This window comes from Mustelus asterias, chromosome 29 (assembly GCF_964213995.1).
Source record: "Mustelus asterias chromosome 29, sMusAst1.hap1.1, whole genome shotgun sequence".
NCBI classification, from domain to species: Eukaryota; Metazoa; Chordata; class Chondrichthyes; order Carcharhiniformes; family Triakidae; genus Mustelus; species Mustelus asterias.
The window spans coordinates 17,485,117-17,507,599 of record NC_135829.1 but is presented as its reverse complement, the minus strand read 5'-3'; the positions used below and the strand labels follow the sequence as shown (position 1 = coordinate 17,507,599).

The window sequence follows — 22,483 nt, the reverse complement described above, 5'->3', positions numbered from 1 at the left end:
CGGGGGGGTGGGTGGGGGGGGGGGGGGTGTGGGGGGGGAGGTGAGGGGGGGGTGCAGTTTTAAATATCGGGTGGGATTTGATAGCCTCACTCATTCTGAAACTGTAAAATCCCACCCGAGATCAATGGACCTTTCCATGGTCCGCCCCTCGCCTGCTCTGATTCCCGTGCCAGGTGGAACAGGCCATTATCACAGAATCATAAAATCCCTACAGTGCAGAAGGAGGCCATTTGAACCATCGAGTCTGCACCGACCACAACCCCACCCAGACCCTATCCCCGTAACCCCACATATTTATCCTGCTAATCCCCCTGACATTAAGGGGCAATTTAGCATGGCCAATCAACCACACGGTGGCACAGTGGTTAGCACTGCTGACTCACAGCACCAGGGTCCCGGGTTCGAATCCCGGCTTGGGTCACTGTCTGTGCGGAGTCTGCACGTTCTCCCCGTGTCTGCGTGGGCTTCCTTCGGGTGCTCCGGTTTCCTCCCACCATCCAAAGATGTGTGAGTCAGGTGGATTGGCCGTGCTAAATTGCCCCTTAGTGTCAGGGAATTAGCAGGGTAAATGCATGGGGTTACGGGGATAGGGCCTGGGTGGGATTGTGGTCGCTGCAGACTCAATGGGCCGAATGGCCTTCTTCTGTATTGTAGGGATTCTATGACCCGCACATCTTTGAACTGTGGGAGGAAACCGGAGCTCCTGGAGGAAACCCACGCAGACACGGGAAGAACGTGCAAACTCCACGCAGACAGCGATCTAAGCGGGGAATTGAACCCAGGTCCCTGGCGCTCTGAGGCAGCAGTGCTAACCACTGTGCCACCGTGCCGTCCATTATATCTGTTCATTCCCGGGGAGTGTGAGTGCGCTTATTGTAGATGGTATCCTGGATGGTGTTAACCCCTTGCTGCATTTACTTGGGGAAAATTGCAGATTAACAGCTAAATTATAGTGAAACCATTGAGTGGTGAGCATCCTGTGAATGGAATTGGCGGTTTAGATACATTTGTTAATCACCAAAATGCACGATTTCAGTGACTCGCCCACACAATCACTTGTACTAAATAGCCTTATATTTAACTTTATTTATCATACTCTAATTGGAGGAGTCAGTTACAATCACAGATGTTGTCCGATAACGTTGATCTGCCCTACCTTCTTGCTGCATATGTCTCGCTAGCGGTGCTAGCCAGTGTGTGTGTGTTTTCCCACAAGATGCCATATGTCACGGAGGAGACGGCTGGCAGATAGGGCCACAGGCTGCCCCCGCTCCGTCCATCATCCTCCTTCTCCCTGAAGAAAGTGCGTCTCGGTGACCCGATTGTTCGGGGCTGGCCATCGATCAGGGGCTGGCTGTCAGGCACCTGCCAGTGGGAACAAAAGGCCGAGTTGCCTCAGTGACACAGGCCCCGAACAATAAAGCTCAGTCAGGCCTCAGCCACGTCGACAGGCCCGGACACAACCAGCTCCGCCATCACCTCAGGCAACCCCCTCAGACGCGCAGCGCTCAATGCGAGGCCGGCAGCCTTTTATTCAAGCATCGAAACATAGACTGCTGACCAAGGTGACCCTAATCATTCAAACTAACCCCTCAAAGAATGAAGAAGATTTATCTCTGTGGGGCTTGAGTGATCAGCTGTCCCACACATACGCCCCCCACCTCCTCCCAGCCCCCGCACAACTCACCCCAGGGAATTGTGGCTAAGGGCCGCATTGTTGGCTTATTTTTGAGACTCCATTGTGTCACTTCTGTCCTGTGCAGTAACCGTTGGCAACAGGTACGAAAGGTTAGCCTAAAACGCTATTTACTATCCGATACCTGACTTAGTTATTTGGATTCCTTTCTTTTTCCAAAATGATTAAACAACATCAACATCGCATTGATTCTGATCAACAGTGAGGTGGCAGGGTGGCACAGCGAGGGTGGCACGGTGGCACGGTGGCACGGTGGTTAGCATTGCTGCCTCACAGCGCCAGGGACCCGCGTTCGATTCCCAGCTTGGGTCACTGTCTGTGTGGAGTCTGCACGTTCTCCCCGTGTCTGCATGGGTTTCCTCCGGGTGCTCCGGTTTCCTCCCACAGTCCGGAAGACGTGCTGGTTAGGGTGCATTGGCCATGCTAAATTCTCCCTCAGTGTACCCGAACAGGCGCCGGAGTGTGGCGACTAGGAGATTTTCACAGTAACTTCATTGCGGTGTTAATGTAAGCCTACTTGTGATACTAATAAAATGAACTTAAAGCTTAACCAAACTCCTTAAAATTAATCAACATGTAGCCATTGCCAAACTCATTCATAACCAAAATCCCACCAAAAGCACTATCATTAAAACATACCACCTAGTTAACCGGACAGGTAATCATTAACGAGACTCATTCTAACTAATCAAACCCAATTCACATTGGTTCTCTCACTGACAAGGGTGTTGATGCATCAATGGAGCATTGCTGCCTTCACACTCCTTCCAGCTAATCTGAAATACTGCGGTGAGTAACTCACCCCCTGACTCCTCAAAGCCTGTCCACCTTCTACAAGGCACAAGTCAGGAGTGTGATGGAATACTCCCCACTTGCCTGGATGGGTGCAGCTCCAACAACACTCAAGAAGCTCAACACCATCCAGGACAAAGCAGCCCCACTTGATTGGCACCACATCCACAAACATCCACTCCCTCCACCACCGACGCTCAGTAGCAGCAGTGTGTACTATCTACAAGATGCACTGCAGCAATTCACCAAGGATCCTTAGACAGCATCTTCCAAACCCACGACCACTTCCATCTAGAAGGACAAGGGCAGCAGATACATGGGGAACACCACCACCTGCAAGTTCCCCTCCAAGCCTCTCACCATCCTGACTTGGAAATATATCGCCTTTTCTTTGCCGTCGCTGGGTCAAAATCCTGGAATTCCCTCCCTAACGGCATTGTGGGTCAACCCACAGAACATGGACTGCAGCGATTCAAGATGGCAGCTCACCACCACCTTCTCAAGGGGCAACTAGGGATGGGCAATAAATGCTGCCCAGCCAGTGACACCCATGTCCCGGGAATTAATAAAAAAAATGAAAGCCTAGCTCAGCAATACTCAACTAGTTTAACTAATCAAACTCCCAGTTAAACTAGTCAACTGAGCTACATCTTTGTGACGGCTGGGATTTTGGTAGCAGAGTGTGTCTTCCTTACCCATTGTTAGGATCGCAAAGATGCACACATCCTCACAAATCCAACAAAACTCAATGGTCAGAATTGTACGTCCCGCCCGCCGCGGGAATCGGAGCGGGTGAGGGGCGGACCATGGGAAGGTCCGTTGACCTCAGGTGGGATTTTACTGTTTCGGGACAAGCGAGGCCAACATATCACTTGTACAACTGTCAAGGGTTCCTCCACCCGCTCTCCCCACAACGCTCCTGTTTCTGATTTCAAGGAGTCTCATCGAGTGAGATTTTCCAGCCCTTCCTGAGATTTTCCAGTCCCACCAAAGTTGAACCCCTGCCGCGGGTTGTCCAGCCATACAAATTGCCACCCATTTTGGGGAAGCTGGAAGATCCCACCAATGGCCAATGGTGAGTCATCTTCACTATTGCTGTGGGATCTGGAGTCACATGTAGGCCAGACCGGGTAAGGACGGCAGATTTCCTTCCCTAAAGGGCATTAGTGAACCAAATAGGTTTTTTAACCACAAGTGGCAATGGCTTCATGTTCATCGTTAGACTTTTAATTACAGAATGTTTATTGAATTAACAGTTTTTATTGAATGGATATTGAATGGATAAAATCATTTTTATTGAATGGATAGTCAGAGGCTTTTCCCCCAGGGTGGAAGTGTCAGGGGACACAGGTTCAAGGTGAGAGGGGGAAAGTTTAAGGGAGATGTGTGGGGGAGGTTTTTCACACAGAGAGTGATGGGTGCCTGGAACGCACTGCCAGAGGAGGCGGTGGAAGCAGGCACATTGGCAACATTTAAGAGGCATCTGGATGGGTAGATGAATCGGGAGGGAATAGAGGGATACGGACCGAGTAAGCGCAGAAGGGTTTTTTTTAGTTTAGATAGGGCATCATGATTGGCAAGGGCTTAGACGGCCGATTCCTGTGCTGTACTTTTCTTTGTTTGAATTCAAATCTCACCACATCCCGTGTTGGGATTCGAAACCGGGTCCCTAGATCTTGCCCTGGGCCTCTGGATTACTAGTCCAGTGACAAAATCACGGCGCCACTGCCTCTCCCAACAGATGCTTTCCACTCAACTAGGTAAGGAATCCACAGAACAACTATAGCTAGAGTTTTCCAGTCAACACTTCCTCTTCCATCAACCATTGGGGTGAAACACTTGCTTGAAGAAAGAAAGAAGAATTTAGCACACCTTTACACTGCCTCAGGGCATCCTGAAGAGTTTACAGCCTATGATGTACTCTGAAGTACAGTTACGCAGGGAAACAAAATTGGAGCACAGCAAGATTCCACAAGCCATACTGAGATAATTACCTGACAATCTGTTTCCTTCATGAATTTAGTGGCAGGAGCAATATTGGTCAGGACTTCCCTGTAAAGCAATCACTTTATTTCTAGGGGGATAGAATTGAATAATCTCTCCCTCAATGTCAACAAAACGTAGGAGATAGTCATCGACTTCAGGAAGCGTAGTGGAGAACATGCCCCTGTCTACATCAATGGGGACGAAGTAGAAAGGGCTGAGAGCTTCAAATTTTTAGGTGTCCAGATCACCAACAACCTGTCCTGGTCTCCCCATGCCGACACTATAGTTAAGAAAGCCCACCAACGCCTCTACTTTCTCACAAGACTAAGGAAATTGGCATGTCAGCTATGACTCTCACCAACTTTTACAGATACACCATAGAAGGCATTCTTTCTGGTTGTATCACAGCTTGGTATGGCTCCTGCTCTGCCCAAGACCGCAAGAAACTACAAAGGGTCGTGAACGAAGGTCCATCACGCAAACCAGCCTCCCATCCATTGACTCTGTCTACACTTACCGCTGCCTCGGAGCAGCAGCCAGCATAATCCAGGACCCCACGCACCCCGGACATTCTCTCTTCCACATTCTTCCATCGGGAAAAAGATACAAAAGTCAGAGGACACGTACCAACCGACTCAAGAACAGCTTCTTCCCTGCTGCCGTCAGACTTTTGAATGGACCTACCTCGCACTAAGTTGATCTTTCTCTACACCCTAGCTATGACTGTAACACTACATTCTGCACTCTCTCGTTTCCTTCTCTATGAACGGTATGCTTTGTCTGTATAGCGTGCAAGAAACAATACTTTTCACTGTATATTAATACATGTGACAATAATAAATCAAATCAAATCAAATCAGCCATTAGGCAGCCATCCTTGTGATGCACTGCCTTCCTATGCCAATCGGAAAGCACCAAGGCTGATTACCCAATTGGATGATTCTCGACTGTCAGCCTTACTTCCCCATTTTCATTGGCCAGAATTCTCCAATGTCATTCGCCCCCTTTTGCAAATCCAAATGTATCACACCTACTGACTGCCCCTTATCCGCCTTGCTTGTTCCTTCCTCAAAGAACTCTAATAAATGAGCGAGAATGGAGAATTTGGTACTTAGCCAAAACTCTATTCACTGCAGCGGGACTGGAGAATCCCAGCCGCGGGCGAGGTTGGAGAATCTCGGCCATTATTTTTCGATCTCTTCAAAGAAAATGATGTCCTGATGATTATTCTCCGGGGTCGCACTCAACAGGGTCCTGGAGATTGATTTTCAATTACTGGAGCCTCCAGGTCAACCCTACCTTTGAGAGGCACGTACCCTGAGCCTCAATTTCATTTGGGTTTTGTAGCTTCTCTGGGGGGGGGGGGGGGGGGTTGCTATTGAATTCCTCCTTGAGGAAGATTATTGTACCTTCCTCTGCGAAAACTATAAACGTCATCCAATGGCTATAGAGTGAAGATCAGTCCCGAGTCTATCGACTGCCGGCCTGGGTGGAGCCAGCTGGTTTTAATCACCGCTCCCCCACCCCATCCCCGCTTCTCTCTCCCTATTGGGCAAGCCTCCACTCGCCTAATAAGGGAACTCGTATTCAAGGAAGCCCACAGGGAAATCTATTGACGATACCCCGTGGCCATCATAACACCAGCTGTCTCTGTTGAGCATAAAGTCTAGGCTGACTGTTCAGTCCGTGGCTGAGGGTGTGCTGCACTGTCAGAAGTGCCATTGTTTTGCTGAGATGTTAAATAGAGGTCCTGTCTGTCTGTTTGGGTGGCCGTAAAAATTCCCACGGCGTTATTTGAAAAAAAGGATAGGATTACTAAGGATATAGGGCACAGAAACAGGCCATTCGGCCCGACCAGCCCATGCGGTGTTTCTGATTCACTTGAACCTCCTCCCGTCTTTCCTTATCGTAGCTGTAATAATTCCGCAAAGGCCAGTCTCCCATCACCAAAAACCCTTTAGTGATGACACAAGAAAGAGCCCTCCCCACGGCTACCGTCAATGCCTGGAGACCTACAGAATAGGGTTGAAGCAACGGGCTTTAACCCCACCCTCCCCACCCCCGCTGCTCACCTCCCATTGGCTGGGAGGAATGTCAAAAATTTAAACCCTTTTCTTCATTGTCTATAATCAACTAAACAATGGCAACACCTTTATGCAGTAAGAAGTTTAACAACACCAGGTTAAAGTCCAACAGGTTTATTTGGTAGCAAAAGCCACGCCAATGTTTATTAGAGGTGTGGCTTTTGCTACCAAATAAACCTGTTGGACTTTAACCTGGTGTTGTTAAACTTCTTACTGTGTTTACCCCAGTCCAACGCCGGCATCTCCACATCATGAACACCTTTATGTACATAACACCTTCCTGTAGATTATAAGGAGCATTTTAATGGGGACAGTGAGGTAAAGATATGGAGGCAGTTCTAGGATTTTGACCCAGTATCAGCGAAGGAACGGCCAATGTTTCCAAGTCAGGGTGGTAAGTGGTTTGGAGGGGAACTTCCAAGCGGTGGCGTTCCCCAGGTATCTGCTTAGAAGTCACATCGTAGGAAAAGCATCCCAAGAATAGTTGAAAATCAAGAGGGAAAACGGAACGTAAAAGAATCAGGATCACCCGGAAAAAGGAGATAAAGGGACTAGAGGCTGCCAGGTCCCCTGGGGAGCTGAGGGCTTGAATCCCTGAACCTTAAAAATAGTGGCTTCAGGGATAGTGGTCGCATCTTCCAAAATTCCCTGGATTTTGGAAAAGTTCCAACAAATTGGAAAACCGCAAATATAACACCTCTGTTCAAGAAAGGAGGCAGTTAGTGTGACGATACTGTGCCTTTAAGAAATATCTTTGGGTCATGTTTCTTGTGCAGGATCTGTTTTATTTAGCAGTTTTACGTGTCGGTGCAGTTTTGTCTGAATCTGGCAGCCCTGTTATTATTGCAGTAGCATAACTAATCTTGGCTGCTAAAATGTTTTAATCTGGACTAATGCAGGATTGTTATGTAGGTACTTTCCCCTGGGATTTATTAGAGTATGGCTCGATTAGGTTTTGACAGGAAAAGTCAGGTGACTAGGCGGGGCTAGGGCTCACTGAGAAAAACCCAGTTCAGTTGCTGCTTTGGAGCGGGATAGAGAAATCTGGAGACTGGGATTTGCCAGAAACTAGGTATCTTTCTTGGAGGTTTTGCGGTTTGAGGATAGATCTTTCCCTGGAGGTTGCTGTATGACAGTCAGAAGGCAGGTATCTTTCTGTACCTGTCCAGAGGTGTTAAAAGGCTGGAAATCTAGCATCCACCTGAGCATATCTGTTTTTGTTGCTAATTGTTTCTGAAGTAGGATTTATGTCTATGGATATATTGCTTAAATTGGAACTATGGTGATAGATAGCTGTTAAGAATTATACTCTTTCATGTTTAAATATTTGATTTGGTAAAAATTATACTAATTCATTTTGTTATATTCTGTGTTCTCAAATAAAGTTTGTTTTAATAAAAACTACTTTGTGGATCAATGGATTTGGAGTGATACGTCTTATGCTCACACTAATGCCAAAATCAAATAAAGTTGGGATCTAGGCTACCTTCATTATATACCCTGGAGTTTCTGATCTGGCCCTTAATCATTGAAAACAGGGAACTATAAGCCAGTTAGCCTAACATCTGTCATTGGCAAACTGTGTGAATCCACTATTGAGGAGGTAATGGCAGGAAATAAGGAAATAATTTTGGGAAATAACAATACAATCAGGCAAAGTCTACATGGTTTTGTGAAAGAGATATCATGCTGGACTAATTTATTAGAGTTCTTTGAGGAAGGAACAAGCAAGGTGGATATGGGGCAGCCAGTAGATGTGGTGTATTTGGATCAGCAAAGTGCCACATAAAAGATAAGGGCTGATGGTTTTGGAGGTAACATATTATCAGGGATGAAGGATCCATGATAATGTGTTACCTCCATTGGTTGGCTGACAGGAAATAGAGAGAAGTGATGAATGGGTCTTAAGTTTAAGTTTATTTATTGGTGTCACAAGTAGGCTTACATTAACACTGCAATGAAGTAACTGTGGATATCCCCTAGTTACCACACTCCTGTTCGGGTACACTGAGGGAGAATTTAGCACGGCCAATGCACCTAACCAGCACGTCTATCAGACTGTGGGAAGAAACGGGAGCACCCGGAGGAAACCCACGCAGACAAGGGGAGAACGTGCAGACTCCGCACAGACAGTGAGCCGGGAATTGAACCCGGGTCTCTGGCACTGTGAGGCAGCAGTGCTAACCACTGTGCCACCGTGCAGACTCCGCACAGACCGTCCTTTTCGGGTTGGCAAGCTGCAACTAGTGGATTGCCACAGGGATCAGTGTTGGGGCCTCAACTATTTACGATCTACATTAATGACATGGATGAAGGGACCGACTGCTGATGACATAAAGATAGGTAGGAAAGCCATGAGATGGACACAGAGAATCAACAAAGGATAGATTAAGTGAGTGGGAAACAAATTGGTGGATGGAATGTAATGTGGGAAAATGTGAGGTTGTCCACTTTGGCAGGGGATGGTATGATAACCTCCTTGAGTTCATGGGCAATCTCTAATCGACCTCCCTCTGGGGCTTGTGGAATACGAGTTCCCTTGGTAACAGGCCTGCCCAGGCGGAACTTGTCACCTGAGCTCTTTATAAGGCAGACACTGGGACAGGTCTGCAGAACTGTGTCCCCGTTGGGACTCGTGGGAGAACTATTATTTTGGTTGGGATTTGGGTGTCCTTGAAGGTGAAACCCCGGGAAGAAATATCTGGAATTAAGAATCTACTGATGACCATGAAACCATTGTCGATTGTCGGAAAAACCCATCTGGTTCACGAATGTCCTTTAGGGAAGGAAATCTGCCGTCTTTACCCGGTCTGGCCTACATGTGACTCCAGAGCCACGGCAATGTGGTTGACTCTCAACTGTCCTCCAAGGGCAACTAGGGATGGGCAATAAATGGAGGGCAGCCAGCGACGCCCATGGCCCAAGAATGAATAAACAAAAGGTGAAACCCCGGAAGGCGACAGATAACTTAACATGCAATAGCTCCATTTTCATTGGAAGGGAGGTTATTTGCTGCTCTATTGAGGAGTAGAAATAATAATGCACAATAGGAAATAGTAATCATTGCCATTGGTATATTTGCTGTTGACATTGTAATTTTTTAAAATTCATTCGTGGGACATTCGTGGGTGGCACGGTAGCACAGTGGTTAGCACTGCTGCTTCACAGCTCCAGGGACCTGGGTTCGAATCCCGGCTTGGGGTCACTGTCTGTGTGGAGTTTGCACATTCTCCTCGTGTCTGCGTGGGTTTCCTCCGGGTGCTCCAGTTTCCTCCCACAGTCCAAAGATGTGCGGGCGAGGTTGATTGGCCATTCTAAATTGCCCCTTAGTGTCCCGGGATGCATAGGTTAGAGGGGTTAGTGGGTAAATATGTAGGGATACGGGGGTAGGGCCTGGGTGGGATTGTGGTTGGTGCAGACTCGATGGGCTGAATGGCCTCTTTCTGCACTGTAGGATTCTATGACATGGGCGTCGCTGGCTGGCCATCATTTATTGCCCATCCCTAGTTGCCTTCGGAGGGCAGTTGAAAGTCAACCACATTGATTATAACAGCTTGTTGTTTTAATAATTCATCAATGCGAAAAATCATTCAAGTTATTAACCTTCATAGAATGAGGCTGGAGCTGGCCTCGTTAATGAGGTTGCCATGGTTTTAGAATCCCTACAGTGCAGAAGGAGGCCATTCGGCCCATCAAGTCTGCACTGACCACAATCCCACCCAGACCCTATCCCCATAACCCTCCGTATTTACCCTGCTAATCCCCCTGACACTAAGGGGCAATTTAGCATGGCCAATCCACCTAACCCACACATCTTTCAGACTGTGGGAGGAAACGGGAGCACTGTGCTACCCAAGCACTGTTTTGTGTCAAGATTGGCTGTGGCACTTTGTTTAATACAGGTGACAGTTAACAGGGAATTGGCCAACTTGAGAAGGAAATGGGCCTGTTCTGTCAGCCAGTTAATTCTAAGCCAGGTTTCAGTCACACCTATTTTGAAGGGGTGATAAAATGGACTGGAATGATAATGTATTTGGATAAATTGTTAAAATAAAAAGAAAGTTGGGACTTGTGTATGTACGCCATGGAGTGGTGGCTTTATTTTATGTTTAACAATAAATACGATTTAAAGTTTATTTATTAGTGTCACAAGTAGGCTTACATTAACACTGCAATGAAGTTACTATGAAAATCCCCTAGTCGCCACACTCCGGTGCCTGTTCGGGTACACTGAGGGAGAATTTAGCACGGCCAATGCACCCAACCAGCACGTCTTTCAGACTGTGGGAGGAAACTAGAGCATCCGGAGGAAACCCACGTAGACACGGGGAGAACATGCAGACTCTGCACAAACAGTGATCCAAGCCGGGATTCGAACCAGGGTCTCTAGTGCTGTGAGGCAGCAGTGCTAACCACTGTGCCACCATTCCGCCCTTCCTTTCCAGTCAGGCTTCATGAGTTAATACAAATAGAAAAGCAGGATTATGAGAATGCTGAGGTACAGAGGGATCTGGGTGTTTGTGTACATGAGGTACAGAGGGATCTGGGTGTTTGTGTACATGAGGTACAGAGGGATCTGGGTGTTTGTGTACATGAGGTACAGAGGGATCTGAGTGTTTGCGTACATGAGGTACAGAGGGATCTGGGTGTTTGTGTACATGAGGTACAGAGGGATCTGGGTGTTTGTGTACATGAGGTACAGAGGGATCTGGGTGCTTGTGTACATGAGGTACAGAGGGATCTGGATGTTTGTGTACATGAGGTACAGAGGGATCTGGGTGTTTGTGTACATGAGGTACAGAGGGATCTGAGTGTTTGTATACATGAGGTACAGAGGGATCTGGGTGTTTGTATACATGAGGTACAGAGGGATCTGAGTGTTTGTGTACATGAGGTACAGAGGATCTGGGTGTTTGTGTACATGAGGTACAGAGGGATCTGGGTGTTTGTGTACATGAGGTACAGAGGGATCTGGGTGTTTGTGTACATGAGGTACAGAGGGATCTGGGTGTTTGTGTACATGAGGTACAGAGGGATCTGGGTGCTTGTGTATATCCAGGGTGCTCCGGTTTCTATCCACACTCCAAAAGATTAGTTTAGTTTTTTATGTTTAGTTTATTAGTGTCGCAAGTAGGCATACGTTAACACTGCAATGAAGTTACTGTGAAAATCTCCTAGTCACCACACTCCGGCGCCTGTTCGGGTACACTGAGGGAGAATTTAGCACGGCCAATGCACCTAACCAGCATGTCTTTCGGACTGTGGGAGGAAACCGGAGCACCCGGAGGAAACCCACGCAGACACGGGGAGAACGTGCAGACTCCATGCAAGCCGGGAATCGACCCTGGGTCCCTAGCTCTGTGAGGCAGCGGTGCTAACCACTGTGTCAGGTACAGGTTAGGTTGATTGGCCACACTGAATTGACTCTTAGTGTGGGATAGTTGTCGGCGTGGACTCTGTGCTGTGGGGGTTCTATGATTCTGGGATGTTCATTGGCTGTCAGTGGAGACAGCATGGCGGGGAGTAAGAGGGGGTGGGGCAGACGCGGGATTCTTTTGTGTGTACGTGAGGAAGTTACACAAACCATGGCGGCTTCTCAATGCTGACGGTGTGCGGGGATTTGCCTAGGTAGCTGGTGGTTGGTGAATCCCTACCAACCACTGCACGAGAGGAGTAATTTAGGCAGGCTTTCCTGTACAACAGGCCTCTTAGCTTGAAAAGTGCGAGCAGTTTGTTAAGTGGCTTCGATTAGCCGGTGTAGGGAGTCCCCCTGCGGTTATTAAATGCTTTGGGAATGTTAGCAAAGTGGGGGCTGTTAATCGTTTCCGGCGGTTGTGGAATTTGATCGAGTTGTTAGGTGAACGCTCTCAGAGGAGAAAATGCTGAAGTTGATGGATTTGCAGGAACAAAAGTCGGCTGAAAACTGTCTGAGTGCGGCCAGTGATCGATGTGTAACAAGGTGGATTAAAGTGAGGAATGTTGAACTGGGCAAAGCTAAGGCCACTTGAGATTAATCGCCTGGGAGCTTTGTGAAGTTTGACATTTTGTTTGAAAGTTTATTTGTTAGTGTCACAAGTCGGTTTACATTAACACTGCAATGAAGTTACTGTGAAAATCCCCTAGTCGCCACACTCCCGTTCCGGTACACTCAGGGAGAATTTATCATGGCCAATTCACCTAACCTGCACACCTTTGGATTGCAGGGGGAACTGGAGTACCCCCCCTCCCCCCCACACCGCTCCCCCATATCAAACCTCACTCAAACGGAGGCCCCTCACCGATCCTGGGTCTCCGGTCGCTGACTTGCCGGTAGCAACCATTGGGTGGCACTGATGGCAGTGAGGAATTGCTGCTCTCTGATTGGTTCGGCAGCCCCATGTGTTCCAAGAAGACCCACCATTGGCCGTTGAAGAGTCCGACAGGGCACGTTTTACTCTGTTAAAGGGGGCTTCCGGCGAAAGTTCACCTTCTGAAGTCCCTTGTGTGGCCGGTGACGATGTCTGGCTGTGAAAGCTGGACCAGCAAGAGGAGTGACGAGACTCGAATAAGAGCACTTGATATGAAAGAATCAAATAACGTGGGTGGCATGGTGGCACTGTGGGTTGGCAGCCCCCACCCCAGCCCCCACCATCTATTGCCAGGCGGAGGAGGGAGTCAGAAAAGTCTGCTTTACAATTTCTTATCACGTTGCGTAATAGAAACCACACCGAGAATCATAAATCACAGAAGGAGTCTGCTTGGCTCTTGTCATAAAGTCCTGGAGTCACACAGTGATGCATTTTGATAGATCGACCCAGATTTACTCAGTTAATGGTAGGGCGTTGGGGAGAGTTACAGAACAAAGAGATCTAGAGTTACAGGTTCATAGCTCCTTGAAAGTGGAGTCACAGGTGGACAGAGTGGTGAAGAAGGCATTCGGCATGCTTGGTTTCATCGGTCAGAACATTGAATACAGGAGTTGGGACGTCTTGTTGAAGTTGTACAAGACATTGGTAAGGCCACACTTGGAATACTGTGTACAGTTCTGGTCACCCTATTATAGAAAGGATATTATTAAACTAGAAGGAGTGCAGAAAAGATTTACTAGGATGCTATCGAGACTTGATGGTTTGTATTATAAGGAGAGGTTGGATAGACTGGGACCTTTTTCCCTGGAGCGTAGGAGGCTTAGGGGTGAACTTATAGAGGTCTATAAAATAATGAGGGGCACAGATCAGCTAGATAGTCAACATCTTTTCCCAAAGGTAGGGGAGTCTAAAATTAGAGGGCACAGGTTTAAGGTGAGAGGGGAAAGATACAAAAGTGTCCAGAGGGGCAATTGTTTCACACAGAGGGTGGTGAGTGTCTGGAACAAGCTGCCAGAGGTAGTAGTAGAGGCGGGTACAATTTAGTCTTTTGAAAAGCATTCAGACAGTTACATGGGCAAGACGGGTATAGAGGGATATGGGCCAAATGCGGGCAATTGGGACTAGATTAATGGTAAAAACTGGGCGGCATGGACAAGTTGGGCCGAAAGGCCTGTTTCCGTGCTGTAAGCCTCTGTGACTCTAGTACAGAAGAGGCCCTTTGGCCCATCGAGTCTGCACCAACACCCTGATCCCACTTTCCAGCACTTAGCCCACAGCTTGAATGTCCGGACACTTCAGATGCTCATCCATGTCCTGTTTAAAGGTTGTGAGGTTTCCCGCCTCGGAGGGCGTGCATTGTGTCTGAGCTGGATCCGGTTAGTCCCACGTTGCAGTCCTTTCCCCATAGCCTTGCAATTTTTGTTCCCTTTTATTTATCCAATTCCCTTTTGATACATCCGATTCAATCTGCTTCCACCACCCTTCCAGGCAGCGCCTTCCGGATCACAACAATTCGCTGCGGGGAAAACAGTCTCAGGACTTCTCCTCACCTATCGGGCAGGTCGCAGTTCATGGAGACCCTCCAGATGCCTCGACAGTACTGTCTGAAAGAGATCTCCAACAACGTACCTGTGGTGAACCATCGTTGGTTCCCACTAGGTTGGTTCCCACTAGGTAGTACTGGCCAGACCCTGGCTCAGTACTACCTAGTGGGAACCAACGATGGTTCACCACAGTACCCCTACTGAGTTCCTTGGATTGCAAAGCGGACAATTGACCTTGAACCCGTAACCTTTAACCCAGAGGTACTAGAAGACGTAATTCCATCAGCTAATTGCTACCAGGCATTCAATGTCTACTCCTGATATGAAGATTGAACCAAAAAGCTTTTATTTGTGTGACTTATTTTTCACAATCCCTTAACCTGGCTTGCCAACTCTTCCTGGCACCACAAGCACCCCCTCCTCCAACCCAGTCTTTTAAAAATTATTTTTCTAATATTTTTCGGAAACAGCCGCCCTGGAGACTCCAGCAGTGTTGCCAACCAGACCTGTGGCAGGAATGGGACCAACATGCGGCTGCCTTGTCGAGGGCACCCAAGAAACAGGAGCATGGGGAGACCATTCAGCCCATCGAGCCCATTCCGCCAATACGATCATGGCTGCCTTCAACTCCTCATATAGATTCCCTGACAGATCAAAAATCTAATAGAAACATAGAAGATAGGAGCAGGAGGAGGCCATTCGGCCCTTCAAGCCTGCTCCGCCATTCATCACCATCATGACTGATCGTCCAACTCAATAGCCTAATCCTGCTTTCTCCCCATAAGCTTTGACCCCATTCACCCCCAAGTGCTATATCCAGCCGCCTCTTGAATATATTCAATGTTTTGGCATCAACTCTTCCTGTGGTAATGAATTCCACAGACTCACCACTCTCTGGGTGAAGAAATGTCTCCTCACCTCCGTCCTAAATGGTCCACCCCAAATCCTAGGACTGTCTCTATCTCAGCCTTAAATATATTCAAAGATGGAGCATCTGCGACCCTTTGGGGGAGAGAATCCCAGAGATTTTCAGCACTTTGGACAAAGTAATACCTCCTCATCTCAGTCCTAAATGATTGTCCTCTTATCCTGAGACTGTGACCCCCCTCACCCCATGTTTGACATTCCCCGACCAGCAGAAACAATCTCTCAACGTCTGTCCTATCAAAGCCCCTTCAGAATTTTGTATGGTTCGTTTGTAGAATCCTACAAAGAATCATAAAATTCTACAGGGCAGAAGGAGGCCATTCAGCCCATCGAGTCTGCACTGACAAAGAACAAAGAACAAAGAACGATACAGCACAGGAACAGGCCCTTCGGCCCTCCAAGCCCGCGCCGCTCCCCGGTCCAGGATTGAATCCTGAATCCAGGATCCCCGCCCAATTTTCCAGCCTATCTACATCCTAATATCCTATCCACCGAGCTGTCCCTCACAGCTACGATGCTTTGTTCATCACAACCTATTAACTCATCCCCACCCCCCCATTTCAGACCATGTGATCTCCAGGGAGAGGCGAAAACCCAGAGTGAAAAGAATTAGCTGGAAGACCAGAGTCCTTCCGGTCCTCCAACTCTTCCCATTGGTCAACACCTCAGCATGGAGATCAGAGGGTGGGCTCTCCCCAGCACATGCGCAGCTTCCCCTCTCCCTCGCACATTTTGCAGTCCCGGGCCAGGGGGAGCTCACCGAGCGGCTTCTCGCTCCAGCCGGAGCCGTCAGCCGGTTGCCTGGAAACCTTGGCTCCAGTCGGTGCAGGGGGAGGGGAACAATGGGTGGGGGCGGGGCTCCCGGGTCCACGTGCTCGGGCCTGCGCACTGGAACCCGGAGACATCACCGCAGAGCAGAGAGATTCCTATTGGCTGATTCGGCATGGCTCTATCGTGGCGTCACAATGTGGATGTTGTCCAATGAGCTTCAGAGTGAAACTTCCGCCTCTGGGCAACATCTGGGAGGAAATCAATGTTTCCCCCTTTCCATTTCTTTTCTCACTCTGGGGGAAATTGGGGACTTGCAGCAAATGAATTCGGTCTGTATATACCACACATTTTTACTCCACTAATGTAGACATTTATCTGTCTGGCAGCCTGAATGGAAATTTTCAGCTCTCTGCGTCCAGGACAGGAAGCAGTGAGCATGGATCTGTCAATCACACATGAGGACGGCCTCAACCGGGATCTTGGGTTCATGTCACACTATCTGTAACCCCCACGACTTGCCTGGGCTTGCAAAATCTCACCAACTGTCCTGGCTGGACACAATACACATCACTTTAACCTGTGCTTAACCCTCTCTCCACTCACATTGTCTGTGCCTTTAAGACTTGATTACCTGTAAATTCGCATTCCAACCATTATCTTGTAAATTGAGTTTGTGTCTTTGTGCCCTGTTTGTGAACAGAACTCCCACTCACCTGATGAAGGGGCAGCGCTCCGAAAGCCTGTGGCCTATGCTACTAAATTAACCTGTTGGATTTTAACCTGGTGTTGTGAGATTACTTACTGTGCTTACCCCAGTCCAATGCCGGCATCTCCACACTCTGAGTGGAAACAGAGACAAGTAGGAGAGGCCGGAGGTGAGGAGAGAGATTTTATACATCTACAACTCAACAGGAACTCTGACAGAATTTCCAAACCCTGTGAACACCATCAGGTCCAAGTTTCTCTCCAACTCACACACCATCCTGACCCGTCCGACATCCAGCACCGAAAGAACAGAAATTTATAGCCCTATCCCCATAGCCCCAAGCGTTTACCCTAGCTGGTCCCCTTGACACTAATGGACAATTTATCACGGCCAATTCATCTAAGACGCACATCTTTCGGACTGTGGGAGGAAATCGGAGCACCCGGAGGAAACTCACGCAGACACGGGGAGAACGTGCAGACTCCGCACAGACAGTGACCCAAGCCGGAAATTGAACCCGGGTTCCTGGCGCTGTGAGGCAGCAGTGCTAACCACTCTGCCACCGTGCCTGTACTCCAGAGAACCGAGGCCCAATTTTCTCAGCCCTACTTCATCCCGGGGACCAATTCAGAGAAGCCTTCACCATGCCACCTCCCAACGCAGTCTCGCAAACGCCAAGGAGGCCTCCGGGGTGATTGTGAACGGTGGCCGCTCCCAGACTATTCAGTCCCTGACACACTTTCCCGGGCCCTGACACTGAGGGCTTTGTTCCAAGCCCTCGGCCTGTCGGTCCCTCATGCTTGAAGGGAACCGCCCGACTCGGCTGCTGGGAGTCACGGCAATTAGTTTGCGAGTCTGTAGCTTTCCCTGTGAACGAGGGAAGCAGAGACAATCTCAGTGCCGGTGGGGGGAGGGTGGTGAGGGTGGGAGGGTGGAAGGAGGGGGGTTCCCAAATCATTGTGAGTCGCTGAACTGCAGGTGCCTGGATTGGAGCATCACCCGTCCCCCGGGGTAACAATTGAATTATTATCCTGCGCTCTCTTTCCATTGGTTCTTTAATCATCTTTGAGGACTAATGGGGCCAAAAGCCAGTTCGACTGAGTGATTAATAGAGACTGAGGGGATTTGAATGGGAGCAGCTCTTTTGATAAAGTGACTCACAGCGAGAACACTTTGTGTCGACAGACTGTTGCTGAGTGGGCTACTGAGGAGGTTCACCAACTGTCACGCCAGCCACACTGGCGTAAAGTGGGCAGAAGGTAGTTATCCCCAGTTTCAACCTCTTTAAAAGGGTAAATGTTTCACTGTGTCCTCACCTGGTAGGTGCCAAGAGTAGGCCGCGCATCTGTGGTCACAGTTCAGGCTTTTTATGACTAGGCCGCATATTTTTCCACTCGCACTGGATCCCCAAAAAGACAAATGGTTCCTGAGCGCCTTAGCATCCAAGGCCACCAACAGGTACAGCAAAGGGGATGTTCCGGCAGGGGACACGTGGAGGTAGACACTGCTGGCAAATTGAAGGGATGATTCCACTACTTCCACAGGCCTGGGGGTATCCAAGGTGTGGAGATGCCGGCATTGGACTGGGGTGAACACAGTAAGAGTTTTAACAACACCAGGTTAAAGTCCAACAGGTTTATTTGGTAGCAAATACCATTAGCTTTCGGAGCGCTGCTCCGAAAGCTAATGGTATTTGCTACCAAATAAACCTGTTGGACTTTAACCTGGTGTTGTTAAAACTCTCACTGTATCCAAGGTGCCAGCCTTGGCTGCCTTGCTAGCACTTCCGGGTCATAAGCCTCGCACTGGACATTTATCATAGAATCCCTACAGTGCAGAAGAAGGCCATTCGGCCCATGGAGCCTGTACCGATAACAATCCCACCCAGGCCCTATCCCTGTAACCCAACATATTTACCCTGCTAACCCCCCTGACACTATGAGGCAATTTAGCATGGCCAATGCATCTAACCCACACACCTTGAGACAGTGGGAGGAAGCCGGAGCACCTGGAGGAAACCCACGCAGACGCGGGGAGAATGTGCAGACTCCACACAGCCAGCCACCCAAGGTTGGAATCGAACCCGGGTCCCTGGCGCTGTGAGACAGCAGTGCTAACCACTCTGCCACCGTGCCACCAGGCAGGGTAAGATGCTCTGTCGGAGAGTCAGTGCTGAATGGCCTCGTTCCGCACTGTAGGGATTCTATCTGTGAAGGAGCTAACTGCCCAACAATGGTCTGCCCGCATGGTGACTGCCAGCCAGTGTGCCCACGTAAAGTCTTCAGTTGGCATCAGAACAAAAAAGGTCATCCATGAACCTTCCCAGGCCGGGTTTAATCAGGGAAGAGGAAGGAAAGTGGCAGAGTGCCTACTCTGCACCCCACTCACCCAATTAAATACCCCCTCACCTCCAAACCTGGGGGGAGGACAATAAATCCTGCCCCAAGTGTCAAGATCACTACTGGGCATTGGAAGCCAAGATCTTGAAAATTGGACAGGACTTGAGTGGGCACAGGTGATTCAGTGACAGGTTGTGGGGCATCGGTTTGGCTCAGTTAGCTGGATGGCTGGTTAGTGATGCAGAGCGATGCCAATCAGCGTGGGTTCAATTCCCGTACCGGCTGATGTTATTCATGAAGGCCCCGCCATCTCAACCTTGCCCCTCTCTTGAGGCGTGGTGACCCTCAGGTTAAACCACCACCAGTCAGCTCTCCCCCTCAAATGGTCATCTGGGACTATGGTGACTTACCTTGTAATTGGTCCATTCAAATGACAGACTGGGCAACGATTGGGTTAAATCAATTTCGATAGATTTTGAAATGTGGAAACAAGTAAAGTTTAATCTTATTTATTAGTGTCACAAGTAGGCTTACATTAACACTGCAATGAAGTTACTGTGAAAATCCCCTAGTCGCCACGCTCCGGCGCCTGTTCGGGTACACTGAGGGAGAATTTAGCATGGCCAATTCACCTAACCAGCATGTCTTCGGACTGTGGGAGGAAACCAGAGCACTTGGAGGAAACCCACGCAGACACGGGGAGAACGTGCAGAATTTAGCATGGCTAATTCACCTAACCAGCACGTCTTCGGACTGTGGGAAGAAACCAGAGCACTTGGAGGAAACCCACGCAGACATGGGGAGAACGTGCAGACTCCACACAGACAGTGACCCAAGCCGGGAATCGAACCCAGGTCCCTAGCGCTGTGAGACAGCAGTGTTAACCACTGTGCCATAAGAAGTGAGTGCCTGAGCACAGATACTTGTCGAGGTCTTTTGTATTCCATTGTCTGGGGCAGACCAGGGAGCGTTAACCTGAAGAGTGGACTTTAAGAGCGAGGCTGTTATCCTTTGATATTACAGCTCAGACATTAGCGTTTACCAAATCTTACAGAAACTGAATAAAGTATAGTAAGTGTTATCACTTTAGATCATTTCTGAATTTTGCAAAAGAATGATTAAAGTGTTAATTGACTTCCTCTATCCCATTTTCAAACACTACTGGCTACAGGGACACTTAATCCTCAGCCCAACAGACGGCCAATGAAACTTGGGGCTTGATTTTCAAATCGGGGTCAGAGTAATTTCTGGGTCCCAAACCCGTGTCCCATCGAGGCAACCTTCTAATGTTAATGCCCCGGTTGGGTCGTTGGCAAGCTCGATGTCCAATTCGTGGCACGGGTATAATGAGGAGGTGATGGCCCAGTGCTATTATCGCTGGACTATTAATCCAGAAACTCTGCTAATATTCTGGAGACCGGGGTTCGAATCCCACCACGGCAGATGGTGGAATTTGAATTCAATAAAAAGATATCTGGAATTAAGAATCTACTGACGACCCATTGTCGATTGTCGGTAAAACCCGTCTGGTTCACTAATGTCCTTTAGGGAAGGAAATCTGCCGTCCTTACCCGGTCTGGCCTACATGTGACTCCAGACTCACAGCAATGTGGTTGACTCTGAACTGCCCTCTGAATAAGGTCAACTAGGGCAATAAATACTGGCCAGCCAGCGATGCCAATGTCCCACGAATGAATAATAAAGGAGGATAGAGCTGCCTGCTGGAGTAGGAGCATCAAAGGCAGACGGCAGCCATTATGGAGCCTGCCACTGCCTTGCACACGAGAGGGAGATGGGAAACCTCAGAGATTCAGCCGAACGATACGGCACCTGATCTCACTACAAAACCCTTGGTGACAAAATTCTTCCTGGTTTAGCAAAAAGCTTCTCACATTGAACCCTACAGCTGTGCATTATGTGGCCCAGACTGTTTGGATTTGCCCCCTAGCAGTCAGGCCCTTTTAACAAGCCTCTCAAAGAGTTTAGTGGGCTGTTAATTGGAGGCAGGTGAGTTTCTAATCCTTCCCGCCTCTCTTTGAAGATTGTGTTGCGTTCCAAAGGCGACAGGATCCAGTGATGCCTGACAGGGACACAATCTTCAGCTCACACCCGCTACAGGGACACAACTTTCAGCTCACACCCGCTACAGGGACACAATCACACACCCGTACCCTGCTCAACCCCTCTTGCAATGGAAAATTCAATCTTTGATTTTCAACTTCCATAGTGGCCAATGAAATATGATCTGAACAAAATGATCCCAGAACTAAGGATTAAGCCACAAAGTACAATTATACATACTGGAGTTATACTCTGTGGAATCTATAAGGCTAAGGGAGTGATTTGACCATATATTATGTGGTATATGATATTAATTATATATGTATAATTTACTATACTATATATTTTATGGTATATGATATTAAGGGGAACAGATAGGGTGGAGCCAGAACTTTCAGGAGTGAAATTAGGAAACACTTCAACATGCATATGGTCGTTAATGCTGCGGTGGCACAGTGGTTAGCACTGCTGCCTCACAGTGCCAGAGAGCCGGGTTCGATTCCCGGGTCACTGTCTGTGTGGAATCTTCACATTCTCCCCGTGTCTGCGTGGGTTTCCTCCGGGTGCTCCGGTTTCCTCCCACAGTCCAAAGATGTGCAGGTTAGGTGATATGGCCATGCTGAATTGCCCCTTAGTGTCAGGGGGGTTAACTAGGGTAAATGCATGGGGTTATGGGGATAGGGCCTGGATGGGATTGTAGTCAGTGCAGACTCGATGGGCCGAATGGCCTCCTTCTGATGATTCAACGAGTCGTAAATTTTAAATCTGAACTTGATGTTAAAAGTGATGTTAACCGAGGGTATTAAGGGATATGAGGTGAAAACAATATCTGGAATTAAGAATCTACTGATGACCATGAAACCATTGTCGATTGTTGGAAAAATCCATTAGGGAAGGAAATCTGCCTTCCTTACCCGATCTGGCCTATATGTGACTCCAAAGCCACAGCAATGTGGTTGACTCTCAACTGCCCTCGGGCAACTAGGGATTGGCAATAAATGCTGACCCAGCCAGCGACGCCCATGTCCCACGAATGAATTTTTAAAATGGTGTATAGAGTTAGACCACAGATCAGCATGACCTCTGAGTGGTTGGACTGGCTCGAGGGGCTGAATGGCCTACTCATGTTTCTACGCTCCCATCGTCTCTCTGCCTAATAGACAAGTGTACAGGCAATATGCAGCAAGAAATCCTGAAACCAATTTATTTTGTACACAGAGGATGGTGAAT

The 22,483-nt window shown here is 48.5% G+C and overlaps 1 protein-coding gene across 1 annotated transcript in view; it reads left to right on the top strand.

Moving 5' to 3' along the window:
* Window positions 1-22,483, top strand: part of slc25a44a (solute carrier family 25 member 44a) — a 352,818-nt gene that overhangs the window by 47,341 nt on the left and 282,994 nt on the right. The gene's annotated exons all lie outside the window — the stretch shown is intronic.